Here is a 15,117-nt window from a genome sequence, read left to right on the forward strand (position 1 = left end):
CTCGCTTCTGATGTGGAATAATTTGGAAGACCTTTTTATGCTGCTGTCTGGGATAAGACAAGGGCTATTGTAAACACACCTGCAGCCAATCAGACTCAGAGCCACACGGATGTAGCCATGCACATATGTAAATAACCAAATGCATATCCATGTTTAGTTTATTTTTTAAGAAAAAACAAATAATGTAAATTTAATAGTCAAACAGAATAAGTAACTGAGCTAGTAAAAAAAAAAGCAGTAAAATGGTTTTCATGACTTTTCAAAGTTTGTGGAAAGAGTTAGACATTTCAACCAGTTCTAATAAATAAGATGTATTATAGAAAAATGGGGGCCATTCATGTACAGGGCCACAGTAGATTAAGGGATAGACTTAAGCTTAAGCTTTGGCTCTTGGAGTCATGTGATGACATGATTCCTGCTTTCATTAAAAGATGAGCTGTTGTTGCTAGCCTGCATAGTTGCAAAGAAAAGTAATATGTATCTGAATTTGCAGAAAGCCTGAAACTATAGCTAAGAGATGTTAACTGCTCCATTCATCTCAATGGAGTGAGAACTCTGTAGCCACCACTGCTCTGAGCATCCCTGCCCAACACTCCTGCAGCAGGGGATTATGGGGCAGGGCCCTCACTGCTGATCTGCAGTCATGGCTCTGCTTGGGTGGTGTTGGCAGAAGCCCCTGCAATACAGAGCTCAGTCAGTGTGCACCGTGTCCTCCTTCCTCTGGGAGGGACCCCAGCTTGCCTGAAGAGGCCAGTGATCTGGGGCAGAGGAGAGGCCCAGCCTGCCCAAAAGAGAGCTAGTGGGACTCCACCAGCCCATGGATGGCCACAATTTGGAGGTATGGCCATGGTATGGGACAGGGCTAAATAGGGCCTATTTACATGGAGTTCTCCTAGTCTGGCTCTGGAAGCGTGGCTCTCACATCTATATTTCCACCCTTTGCTACTCCTTCCAGTCTCCTTGCCTACCTCTGAAGTTCTGTCCACCACTTTATCAGACAACTGACCTAGACAAGCAAGTGAAGTGCCTGTCTGAGCAGATGGGCAATGAGGCCCGCAGCAGCAATGCCAACCATCACTAAAATGGAAAAGTTTTCACTCCTTCCTGGCTTGGCCTTCTCAGCGCCTTCTCCACTGGTAGGCTTCAGGTGTCAGCATATCAGCCCTCTCCTCCTCCTGCTGCTGTTTCTCCTGGGAAGAAGTGGAGCTACTGAGTCTTTGAAACTTTCAGCAAACAGCTAAATAGATCCACTCATGCTCACCATGCCTTCCTGGACTCAGGTGGTCTCCATGCTCCATATAGATAGGTGCCACATTGACACCTTCTGCTCAGCATTCTCTTGATTATGGAACGTATCCAAAGCCCATTGAAGTCAATGGAGAAACTCACTGACTTTAACGGAGTTTGGATTAAGCACTATATGATGATGAGTCAGGCTCAGCTGTGGAGGAAGAGTTAGGAAGCGCCCAAGATATGACCCAAAGTGAGGAACTGCCAGAACCATGTCAACAAGAACAGAAAGAAGGCCTCATTCAGTCTCCTGTGGGGACTGAACTTGGACCTCAAAATCCAAAAGCATTGGAGGAGCCGACCACTGCCTTTGGAGGTTCTGTAGTAACAAAATTTGAACTCTTTCTGTGGTCCATCCACCACAGGGTGACAAAAGGCCCACACTGGTATCCAGACAGGTTACATGTCACTTGATACATCTCTTAGCTGAGTACAATTTGTAACAGCAGGAGTTTGACCCTCTGTGTGTGTTTGGCACAGGGAAACCCCTTCACGTTGAATAGTTCTGGCATCTTTTGGAAGGTTTTCAGCAGCAGGGGATAACATCTAGCTCCACATCCCCAGTTTTATCCAGGCTAAAGTCAGTGTTAGAGAAAAACTCCTAATCACCATCTCTGGGATGGAGACAAACTAGAATAGTTTTGTATTGGTGGCATTAATGACTAGCCAACCCCAGTCTAGCTCCTGATTTTGGAACAGCTGAGAAATCAGCAGTGTGTGGCCACGAGGTTTTTTGTTTCAATTGTATCTGACATAGCTTGCAGAGCTGTTTGTAATGCCTATGCTGCCAGGTGGGGAACAGGCCAGGAAAGGACACCTAAGAACTGCAACCTTTAAATGATGATATTGAGAGTGACATGACAGCTGCTGTAGAAAAGGAGGAAGCAGACCCAAGAGAGAAGGTGATGAATATCCAGCAGGTTGAGGAGAAGCAATTGGAGGTAATTACTTCAACACATTGTATCAAGTTTCCTAATGCAAATAAAATGTGTGTGTGGAAGGGGGTGGAATTAGTGCACAATCTCTTGACTCCCTTGCTTTCAGATTGGAAACACTTGTAACTTACAAAGAGTCTATTGAACCATTATCAGTGTCCAAGGAAAGACAGAACGCTCATTCAACTCAAGGCTCAGAAAAGATGGATACACTTTAAAATGATTTACCCAATCCCAGTTTTAGGATTTAAAAGAGAGAGAAGGAGATCTCTCTCAGGGCTCCTTGTTTCTCTCTGGTTGGCAAAGCTGCCCAAAAACAACCTCATCGGCTGGAAGAAATTAAGGATATTTATTTTCTTGAGACTATCCAAGATTTTCCACAGTTTTGACCAGGGATGAAAGTAACTGAGGACACTTATGGTACGGGGTGGGGGGGGCCTCTGGCCCCCAGAAGGGGCGGGGCCTCCAGCAGAAGGGGCAGGGTTGGGGGGCTCAGCATCCTCCAGCCAGCCCTTCCATACTGTGTGGCCCTTGCCGCCCAGGGCTCCCTTTGATTTAAAGGGCCCGGGGCCCCGGATACCGCTGCTGCCGTAGTGGCAGTGGCATCCAGAGCCCCGGGCCCTTTTAAATCGCCAGCCCTAGGACAGCTGCTCCCTTTGCCCCCGCCCCACCCCCCCGGCCCATCGGCGGCCGGGGGGGGCAAAAGGGGCAGGGACGTTAAAGTGCTACAGGATCCTTTTCAGCGGCAGCTCTTTAATTTCCCTGCCCCTTTTGCCTCCCCAACGGGGGAAGGGGCAGCGACGTTAAAGCCCTGCCGCAGCAGCCCTTTAAGAACCGTCCATTGCCGCGGCAGCGCTCTCATGTTGCTGGGCCCCCCCCCGCCCCACCCCATCAGCAGCCCTGCTGGTAGGGTCCATACCGGCAGGGCCGCCAACAGGGGAGGCAAAAGGGGCAGGGAGCGCTTTAATGTGGGTTGGGTATGGGCCGATGCGGGCTCTTACCGGTACACCGTGCCGGCCCCTACCGGCTCACTTCCACCCCTGGCTTTGACCCTTAATGGGCTATGGTATTTTGTGACACAGACACCACCCCTCCGCCTGTCCTCCCCCAGAAAAGCAAGGGGATGTCAAGATTGCATCATGGTTCGTGTGTATTAGAGGTTAAAGAATTCTACAGAGTTCAGTAACGTCGTGGTATAATCGACCATGACCATGGTAATCAAAACACACATGGACTATAAATAAACACACAGCTATCTAAGCCCTGCTTGTGGCTGGACCTTGATAAAAAGAACTTCCAGCAACAATTTAGTACGTGATTTGTAGCACATAATTATGTCAGCACAGTGCATGAGTCAGAGCATGGTGCTACAGGCATATCCTGCAGTGGAGTAGAAGCGCTCTTCACTAGGCTGGCCCTCCTAGCCTCATCTAGCCCAGGATTTAAAGCTGTGTTGGGAGACTATGTTAGTGAACACATTAGCACCACACCTTTCATCCCGGCTTAAGCAGGTTAGTTCACCACACTTCTTTCAAACACCCCCATTCAGTTCCCCAACCAAGGCTCTCACTCTGGGCTAATGGTGTCACACAGTGTCACAACCTCACTGACTAATAGGTTCCAAAGAAAGTTCTATGCAACCCTTCTTCGCAAAGGCATTTCAGAACATTAAAAACCTGCCTCAGATGACTGTCAATTTGTTATGCACACCAGTAGTTACCAGAATAGCAATTTATAATTAACTCTAGAGGTGAGGACAGGAGATGCAAAATGATGCTGTTTTGATCCCGGTGCACTGGAATGAGATAGTCAGCTCAATTTTGCTTTCATCCTCAATTTTTGATCAAAATACAGAGGATGCTTAGGTTAGCTATTGCTTGGCATTAGGGGTCTATAGATCTTATTGAAACCACACCCATCTTGAACAAATGTTCTAGTAACACTGGTAGAAGACTCAGTTCTCAATTTGTTTACAGACTGCAGAGTTATCTGGTACAGCAGCAAGGGCTTAGCCTGGCTCTTGGAAGACCAGGGTTCCAATTGTCTGCTCTGCCACAGACTACCTGTATGACCTTGGGCAAGTCACTTAGTCTTTGTGCCTCATTTCACCATCTAAAAGCTGAAGATTATAGTACTTCTCTACTTCACAGGGCTGTTGTCAGACTAACTATATTACAAGATTGTAAGGTGCCAATGGGTGCCATATAAGGATCTGAGATACATATAGATATGGCACATTTTACTGTGTATATTTATACTAGTTCAGAGATGTGGAGAATCAGACCCAACATCTCAAAGGAAGGATAATAGTACAAAATAACAGCAGGTTACTTTCCTTGCTTCACTGCACTGACCAATGCACTGGGGGTTTTATATTTGTCTTTAAAAGTCTCATTCTCAATTTTTCAACAGATTCAGAGATCATTCCCGGCAAATATCCAGTGGTGACCTTTACTAACACCCCATATTAGCTGCTGTGATGCCAGTGGATGGATAGGTTAGAAGAATCACCCCTGCCAGGACTTAAGGACAGGATTACAGAAGGTCAAACTGACTCATAGGAATGCAGGAACTAGCCCATTGTGGAACCTGACAAGGAACACGCTTTGGATGAACATAAGAAAGGGATATTTTTGTGTCTGAATCTGCCAGTCTATTTGATATATTCAACTCAGAGGAGAAATGCTTTAATAGTGTTGGCAAAAAATAACATCCCTAACCTTTCTAGCAACAGGCTAATTGAATGTGTCATCAGCTTAGAGAAGCTGGTCCAAAGGGAACACTCTCTGTAGTTACTTTCCTTTTGTTATACAGCTGCAATATCAAGCCATGTAGGAGAGTCCGAATGTGAGATTGTTATGTCAGTGGCAGGAGATATAGAGGGAGCCCATATAGATAACTGGCTCCGGAGTCAAATAATAAACATGTCAAGGTGGAATATAGTGTCTCTTTACAAATTAGATGAAGATGTGATTGGAAATACTATGCCTTGGCAGTAGTCCCATCATCAATTACACTGAATAAGTTGATTATTTGTATGTATTATTTATGAGCTATTCGAAGGCAGTCAAGCTTAAAGGTAAGTTCATCTATGGTGTTATTCCCAGGTCTAACTCCAGCAAGGACAGTGAATTATTTTGTCCCTATGGTGAAAAGAAAAGAAAAGAAAAGAAAAGAAAAGAAAAGAAAAGAAAAGAAAAGAAAAGAAAAGAAAAGAAAAGGGAAATATCAGCTATTTTCCAAGATACAGAGCTCTGGAACACAGTGTGTAATTTTAAAACCTGATTGAAAATTAGAGTTTCCATTCTGCTGAAAATTTCTATATTTCAACTACTGTTTTTGTCTTCAATTGAGACTTCCATGTTGCAATGCACCAGTTCAGCCAGAGGGGAAGCTGCAGTGCATCCTGGGAGATGTAGCCCAGGCAGGCAGCACAGCATATTGAAGAGACTGGGGGCATGAGTTGCCCAATTACAACTCCCGTGAGGCAATGTGACCGCTCAGATAGATACAAATGAATGGAAACCTGAGCCAAAAGAAAACATCGTGATTCAGTTCAACAAACCCAGATGTTTCAATTTTGGGATGACCCAAAACAAAAATCAATTTTGGTTTGATTTTCATGATGGAAAAACTGAAAAGTTTGGGATGAAAAAAATCTTTTCTGTGGAAAAGTTTGATTTTGCGGAAGCCACACTTTCTGTCAAAAGCATTAACAGAAAATTCCTGACCAGCTCACGTTGTTTTTAGTCCAGTAACTAAGGGTCCAATCCAAACTTTATTAAAGCCATTGGAAAGATTCCTATTTACTTCAATTTAGCCCATGCACATAAGCTGTAAGATAAATATTCTTTTAGGGCCTGATCCAGTTCCCACTGAAGTCAACAAGAGTTTTTTCCATTGACTTCAAAAAGCTTTGGATCTGAGCACCGCTGGCCATCTGCAGATTTTGAGTCCTGACCCCACTGCCTTCTCCCACAGGATAAAGGGAAGGAAATTCTACAAGTACAAGCTCATCTGAAAGCCCCAGCATGGGAAAAATCTGCAGAAAGAGAAGCATATGGCCTAGCAATATGAAAATAGAATGCACCAGCTTCAATCTTCCCTCACATATTTTTCAGTGCAAGTTCTCAGTCATTAAGTAAATCAGGCATCCTCTGACCCAAGAAGCCAAAGCCATAGTCAAACTCATTTTACCAAGATACAATCTGAAAATAGCATCTTTAGCTTTCTCAGCAAACCGGTAGAAGCATTCCTTCCTGGAACTGGAACACTGTCATGTAGGGAGACTAGAATGCTGATTTATCCTGCTAAACATAAGGGTTTAAAATCTCAACCAAGATTCCTTACCAGGAGAAATCAGTTGAAGTTCAGGTGATGAATCGATGACCCAGAGTTGTCCTTGTATGCACATTTCAGTGATAACCTGAGCATCAGTGAATAACAGAGAAGCCAGTATCCTCAGGAAGTGACCTGAGTGGTGATGAGAAATTGACATATAATTCCAAGCAGTTATTTGGTGACCATCATCATGATGCCTGGGTCAGAACTTTTCAGAAGGGCCTAAGGGTGTTGGTCATTCAATTGCCATTGGCCTTTGTAAAAGTCCCGTCCTGGGTTCCTCTATCAAGCCTGGTCTTCACGATCTTGAGAGGAGACTAAACCCCATGTTCCCTTGCTGCCTGGTTATAAACCATCTAGAAATCAGGATGTAGTCATATGGGAAGGCCTTGGCAAAGTGGTGCAACATGTATCTCTTTCTAGAAGTGGCCAGGTTGGTGCTTTATTGTCTTTTGCAGGTGCCACATTCCAGAGCCAATAGTAAATGCAGCACAAGGAGAAAGGACCTCTTTGAAGTGACCACTTGGCACGGCAAGGTAGTAAATAGCCGAGCAGGTGACCTAACACGTAACACCCCTCCATCCCAGCGAAGAAAGGAACCCAGACGGACAGATTTGTGACCGCCTACATCTGCAAGAGTGACTAGTGATTTTAAGTACCCAGCCTGACACCTTGAAGAAGCCTCATTCACAGAGGGCATGTACTCCCTATTGTGTGAAAATTCCCCTTTTAGGGGAATTACATTGAGCATCCAGACACTGAGGCATCCAAAACCACTAGTCATTTTTTAAAAATGTAAGCCTATGCCTCTTAAAGTAATGCACATCTGGCAAGAGCAAAACAGATGTGCTACTGAATAAAAAGATGCCTTAGACCTCAATCCTGGAATAAGACCCAGAGGAACACAGTAATTTGGATATATGGTAAAAGGACTTAGGCATAAGTATTTTACAGGAAAATGCAACCAGCACCACAAAATTCATACCCACTGGGAAGCTGCCTGCCATGAGGAATTATACAGCACCACAAATCAGAACTGCCCATGCTGTGCTGAGTTCTCTCTCAACTCCCTTACAACCTGCAAAGCCAAATCATATGAATATGCTGGGATCTCATGGAAGAAATTTCAAGACTCAATGGCAGAAATGAATCATGTCTTAATACACTTACCCTATATACTAATGTTTCCAGAGCAGTTCACGGGAGCAGAGCCATACTCTCTCTCTCTCATGAACTTTCTGTAGAGAGGCACAGAACTCGAACAGTGCTTTGCATTGTAATCAAAATGTAACCCTTGAGTTCTTCGGAAACCAGTTCTTACTGTATTCGTATGTGGCTTGGCCTTTCATTTCTGGAAACCTGGGTTCAAATTCTGCTTCAGGTCACAAGCTTTTGGGGATTGCTTGTGGATCTTCATCCACCTCACAAAGCCAACCTATAACTCAACCTAACAGTCTCTGCTGAACAAAAGAGCATAGCAGAGATGCTGAAACGTAGAGTGAGGGATGGCATATTAGGGAAGCTCGGACCGTGCCTGGCTTTAAGGAATTGCAATCAGACCTTCACTTTCAGAAGTACTTAACTCACTCAGAGTAGTGTTCCAAAGCAGGCCAGCACAGCCCTACATCAAAACCAGTACTGGCAGCTGCATGGAGAGAGCTGGAAAATTGAGTTATTTATTTATCCACAAAAAGCATGCAGCACAGGGACAGCAACACCATCTTCCCTGTACGTCCCTGCCAACATGCCTCACTCTTCTGGGCAAGCTACAGCAGGGGAATGGATTTATATGGGACTTCTCACTGGAGTAAGGAGAGCTGGATTTAGCCTTTAAGTCATATGGAAAGTGAAGACCTTTCCCCTCTATAAACAAGGACCCCAAGTTATAGATTTTTTCAGCTCATTCTGCATTTAGCCACAACGCATTACAAACAAATCAAGGGACAAGTCTGTTCCCACTGAAGTCCCCAAAGAGCCCTACACATGGTCGTAGCAGCAGGGGACAGTTCAAGGGAGGGAGCTGTCTCTTTCCTCCTCCCTGCCAAAGGGGAAGATCTGTGTGTCAAGGGCCCCTTTGACATATGGATTTGGGGGATACAATCTGGCTCTGGATTGGGGCACAAAGCTGCAACCGTAGTTCACAGTTGTTGGGTCTATTGAAACTTCTGAATCTTAGAAGTCTAACAAGTCAGGGTTTGAAGGATCGGTCCTTTAACAGAGAAAAAAAGGGCAATTTAACGAGAGACAACCTGTCCAGACATCTTCTCTCTATTCTCTTTGGTTGTATTTTCACCAGCTATATCCCCTGGAATGAACACTAATAATAAGCAATGATGTAGCAACAAGGGACTCAATCACTAGAAGTGAAAGTGAATGCCTTGAATAGCACAAAAGAATATTGCACTATTCTTAAGAATGACTCTTCCCCAAATACAGTAAGACCAGATCACCGTGCCCTCCAGCTCCGCAGTCTGACCTCTCAGCATTGATAGGAGCTGTCAGACACTATCTGCTTTTGTCAGACATTCATCTCATCCCTCAGGGACTCCTTTATTTCCTGCAAATCTGCCAAAACAAGTCCTACTGCATACAGATTTATATGGAAATACATCAAGTTCTTTCCCCCTCCTCCTGACACACACGCACACAAAAGATTCCAATTCACAAATGTGTATAATCAATTCTGCAATAAGGTCCACAAAAGAAAATCCATTGTTTAATAGAGGCATTTGCTGCAGGAGTTTGAACTGATTCTAAGTTGCAAAAATATTAAGGTAAGCAAAAAATTCAACTTTACCTATTCTTGCAATACTTGGTGTTTTACGTAAAGCCCCAGCATATATGGGAACATGAGGACCTCAGCTTTCGAGTCCCTAGCCCTCAAGTTTTCAGAAAAGCGGTGCTTGAAGATGGCATGACACCTAAAGGTTCAAAAAACTAGAAGACGGAAAATAAAATAAATAAAACCTCAAGCCTTTTAGCCAGAATCATGATTTTGAATACTTGGGGTTATTAATATTGATAATTTAATAAAAGGAGCTAATTCTCCATTTTTACCCCCCAAATCTGAGTCTTATACTTCTGAGTAAGAAAGGATGCACTGTCACTATGCTAATTATAAAGAGCACTAGACAGGGCTCACTTTGAGTTTATGAGTTAGATTCTTTCTTACAAAGATTAATCCCAGATTCCCATTTAAAAGTGATCAGTCAAGCAGCTCATGTCACCTGCCACAAGAGCCCTGGGACCTTATGCTAGAAAGCGTCTTGCGATGATCTGTGAGATCATTTTGATGCTTAGACTGAAGGCACATAAACCAAGCTCTGGAAAAATTATAGGAGTGTACGAAGAGACACCAGAGATCTCCATATTGATGATGCATGACTAGAAGAATAGCAATAGGAAGAGAATGATAATAGGAGAGATAAATCATCATGCACTTGCCATAATTTAAGCAGGTAGAGGGGCAGGAGTATGGGAAGTTAAATAACCTGCCACATTTACAATGCTGCATCTGATATCCGTGGAGGATGGGATACTGCAGGGCTATTATACAAAGGTTTATGTTTAAGAGGGCTGTGTAAGATCACCCTGCTTTTACTGAATATTAGTGGCAGAAATTTCCATTTTTCAAGAGTGACGGAAGCAGGCAACAGGATGGCGCAGGATTGGTAACAGGCTAGGAAGCCTTTTGCCATTGGGAAGCTTGTTTGTTCAAATCTAGCCCAGGTTTAAATAGCGGCTGGAAGTGGATATTACCTCACTGCTGTTTTTACTCTGAGAAACTTACTGTTGGATATGCCGACATTTTAAAGCAAAAAAGCCTAAACATTTCATATTGATTTAAATCCTGTATGATACTATGTCAGAAAACGCTAAATAAGTGGCTTTAATAAGTATACTTGCATATTTAGGTCCTAGTCCTGCAAACACTTATGCACATGTGTTGAGTTTGTAGCACTGGGTCCCTAAAATTCTGTCTCTCTCCATATTCCATATATCTTCTGCCACTTAAGGTAAATGAATGAAATATATTCCCCAAGCAGGCAAAATACCTGCTGCAGTCAAAGGGAGCATTATCCAGGAAAGAATTACAGGATTTTACTTATACACAAAGATTAAACCAAGGCCCTTGGGCTGGAAATTTTGCTCATACAAATTTTTCAGTAGAATATTGCTCCCCATTACTCATTCTGTGCCCAATTTCTTCCTGGCTGGGACTTTCACAGCTCCATCTTATTCATCTGTTGACTTTACATGGTGCCTGGAGTCTAGATCTGGACCTTCAGAACCACTTGAAGTATATGGGCTCTCTCTCTCTCTTTCTCTCTGGCATTTCTACAGCATCTAGCTCAATGAGCCCCTGATCTCTGTTGGAGCCTCTAGGCACATCTATCATAAATATATATATAATTTTTTAAAAAAATGCATTAGACAGAAGAGCTTTATCTTTATCTAAAGGTTTTAGAGGTGGACCCAGACCACTTAGTTCAGATCCAGATCCTAACTTCCCTGAAGTTGAAGTGTGCTCAGAGCTGGCCTTGGGTTTGAGCTCATCTCCGGTGGTTCCATCCCTGAGTACAAAGGAGCCAATGAATAGCCAAATGATGGCATTCTGAAGATGCTCAAGGGCTTCATTAGCCACTTCTATACACATGTTTTTAAAAAAAATAATAAAAAATGCTGTAGTTCAAACAGGAATTCATTCAGAGAAGTCCTATGGCCTCTGAGATCACATGATCAGTGGTTCCTTCTGGTTTTATAATCTCTGAACTTGAGAAATCCAAGATCACGGAGTATAGTAGGAAGGAAGCAGAAGATACAACAGCCGACAAGGTCATGAGGCAAATGACACTTCTCCACTTCAGACTCTCCAGCTCCTGTTCTTAGAGCTCTTAGCATATGTATTTTGTTGTTGCTGAAATCCCCAGAACCCTTTTAGAAGTCTAGATACGTGAGAGAAGTAGTACACAAGTGTCTGTCAAGGGGAAAACAAAGCAAGAAAAGAAGGAGGAAACAGTGAGTTGTAGACCACCATTGGTGGGCTCTTGAATAGGGCCACTGTGCTTGACTCACTGTGACTTTGAACAAAACCAGAGTCATACAGCTATTTGTCAAGTGTAAAAATGCACCAAAGTTGTGAGAACATGGCTCGTCTGTATAAATGTGTCAAGGACTTTCTGTAGGGCTGAGCTGAGACCCCTGATGGATTTTTGTACTATAAGTACACCATTGTCCAAGGTAATAAAGAGACATCTGGTCAGTTTTCTTTCTGAAAGAATATTCTGGCTCAAGTAGAATCACATGATCAATTCCACGTATTATGCACAGACTAGACTGCCTTTATTTCCACAGCATTTCCAGTACTGATCTGTTATTCAGGAGTTGTAACTTAGAGCTACAGTGCTTTCCAAATCCAGCTTCCAATCTGCCCTCAAAGTGTTTTTATCCAGAGATTAGGTTTAATAATACTTCAATATCCAAAACATCCAGCCAGAGTTGTCAGTTGCCCCACTGAATTTTTTCCTTGAGTGTCTTAAAGACAGTAATTTCTCTTTAAAAGAGTATTTGTATTTTTACAGTACAAGCATATACTGCCACATTTGGAGAAGAGTCAGTTACTTGCTATAAGAAAAGGAGGACTTGTGGCACCTTAGAGACTAACCAATTTATTTGAGCATAAGCTTTCGTGAGCTACAGCTCACTTCATTGGATGCATACCGTGGAAAGTGTAGAAGATCTTTTATACACACAAAGCATGAAAAAATACCTCCCCCCACCCTACTCTCCTGCTGGGAATAGTTTATCTAAAGTGATCACTCTCCTTACAATGTGTATGATAATCAAGTTGGGCCATTTCCAGCACAAATCCAGGTTTTCTCACCCACACCAGACACACACAAACCCACTCTCCTGCTGGTAATAGCTTATCTAAAGTGACCACTCTCCTTACAATGTGTATGAAAATCAAGGTGGGCCTCTAAGGTGCCACAAGTACTCCTTTTCTTTTTGCGAATACAGACTAACACGGCTGTTACTCTGAAACCTGTTACTTGCTATAAGACGCTTCCCCAGATGAAGTGCATAAGAGCGAACAAAAGCATCCAGATGAACAGCTTAAAAGTGATACAAGACATTGTAAAATCCCAAGGATTGGGCTTCTTGAGAAGCCAGTTAACCACTTCAGAACTGAATTCTTTGCTACCATGTGCAGAATGCAGCATCCTGAGTTCATAAACAGAATATCCTGCCTTTCTTCATGGAGGAATCAGAGCCTGGAAACTGTGCATTTATAACGTGGAATTGCAGTATGGGAACATTTTCTCTCTTCAGTCCTTATACGGTCTCCATTGCTAGAGCATCTAAACATTTCACACTCCTATGGATTTATCCACACAACACCCCACATGGAGCAAAGGAATACTATTAACGCCATTTGACTGATGGTGAACTGAGCACCAACTTGTGGCAGAGCAGGGTCTTATACCCATGCCTCTGGCTAGTGCACTAACTACTGGACTATCCTTCCTCTTTGAGAACGTACCTAATAGACACACATCTATGACAGCCTTAAATGATGATTTAGATGCTTACAGGCAGGACCACAAAATAATTCTAATGTATAAAGGCAGTTCATTGAAAGGAATAAGTAGCATTTGTTATAACAGCGCTTTTGACCAGTAAAACTTCAGGTTTCCAAAGAAACCACAGGTGTGGCTCTCCAGGTGGCATAGCACATTAGGAGCAGCCCGTATTCATTGCCTCAGCTTAATGTTCAAAGCTGGCAGGAGCTAGGAAGGCTTCACCTCACTCTGGGGAAGGAAGTTTCTCGTCTCTGAGCTCTAGCAAAGTCTGCGGCTAACTCACGGAGCCGTATTGATGAGCTCAGGTCTCTGGCAGGCACCTCATTGAGCTCTTCTGAGCTAGGGGCGGTGTCACGGACTCAGGACCAGAGGATACTGGGAAGTTTCCTGAGTGGGGACAAATGCCAGAGTGATTCAGGGGAAAGGAGTGGGACAGGGAAAGATGTATGGGCATGTTAGCCAGCTGCCAATGCAAGCAGGATCCTATGATGGCCAGTAAAACAGGCAGCTCTTTGTCATCCACCTTCCCTCCCTGTGTGCACAGCAGGTCCATGTGCAGCCAGCAGTGGACCGGCCTATGCACTCAGGCACTCCAGTCTTTGCTCTGCTGTCAGTGCAATGAGTTCAGCTGTGAAAGCATTAGCAGCCCGCACTATAGAGCCATTTAATAGACCTTCCATGGGTATTGTATACGCCCCCCCTCGGTGAGTGGAGGAATGGGGGGAGCAAAGAAAACAGGAGGAGCAAAAAATACCAAGAAAATAAAAAAAAATTACATCAAAGACAAAAACCAAAGTAAATAAATAGAGGAAAAATAGATAAAGTGATCAAATAGACCAGAGCTAGCCAAAAAACATCAATTAATTTGTGTGGGAAATTTAAACAAAAATAATTGACAGTCTCCAGAATTTCCAGTGAAGAGCTCCACTTTTGGTAAAAAGTTCTCTCTTTCTATTTTATTACTGTCATCCCCCCCTCATGTCATATGTCTGGTTTCTCTGACAAGTTGTCAAATTGCACTATTCTATTGGTGGTCTCATGAAGTGTACAGTATTTGGGAAAATACACAAGCTGTACGTCAGTTATCTTTTTGTACTTTTCTGTCTCCTTATGAAAGATTAATAAAGAGAAAAATCACAATCCCTCCCCACCCCCAAATGAAGATTTTTACTAAAAAAAAGTTTAAACCAGAAAATTTTGCTCCACATACATTTCTTTGGATCAAAAAGATATTTTTTACTTGAAAAAAATAATCTTCCAAAAGATTTAACTGCTGTAAAGCAGACACCCATGTGCCAGGAGATGGCATAGGAGGTTTAGGGTAAAGAATAGTCCATCCACTAATACACAGATCCGCTCTGGGAATTACTTTGGGGAAGTTCTCTGGCCTGTGTTATACAGCAGGTCAGACTAGATTATCACAATGGTCCCTTCTGGCCTTGAAATCTAAGAACCTATGAAAATAGCAAAGTAGAAGGGCTAAAAGATAGGGTGCAAACTGCTGAGGTAAGGGAAAGGAAAGAAAATTATGGCAATCCCCAATGCTTCAGGGGCTTCCCTAACCAGGAGGGAAGGTGTTTTAGCTGCTAATCACTGCTTGGAAGGCTTTCCTCTGAAGAGAGCCATCTGCCATACGGAAGTTGGCAAGACAAGGTGGGTGAGGTAAATCTTTTATTGAACCAACATCTGTTGGTGAGAGACAAGCTTTCAAGCCACACAGAGCTCTTCTTCAGGTCTGGGAAAGCTACTCCCAGCGTCACAGCTAAATGCAACATGGAACAGATTGTTTAACATAAGTAGTTAACACATATTCTAAGGAACTACTCTAGGTACTGAGGCCCATTAGCGCCTCTGCAGTCATAGGACAAAAAGGGGTGTTAGTGGGTAACAAACTGTTATAATAAGCCATAAATCCAGGGTCTTTGTTCAGCCTGTGATTTTTAGTGTCTAGCAGAGTTATGAATTTA

The sequence above is a fragment of the Lepidochelys olivacea genome (assembly GCF_965140295.1).
Source record: "Lepidochelys olivacea isolate rLepOli2 genome assembly, chromosome: 11".
Taxonomy (NCBI): domain Eukaryota; kingdom Metazoa; phylum Chordata; order Testudines; family Cheloniidae; genus Lepidochelys; species Lepidochelys olivacea.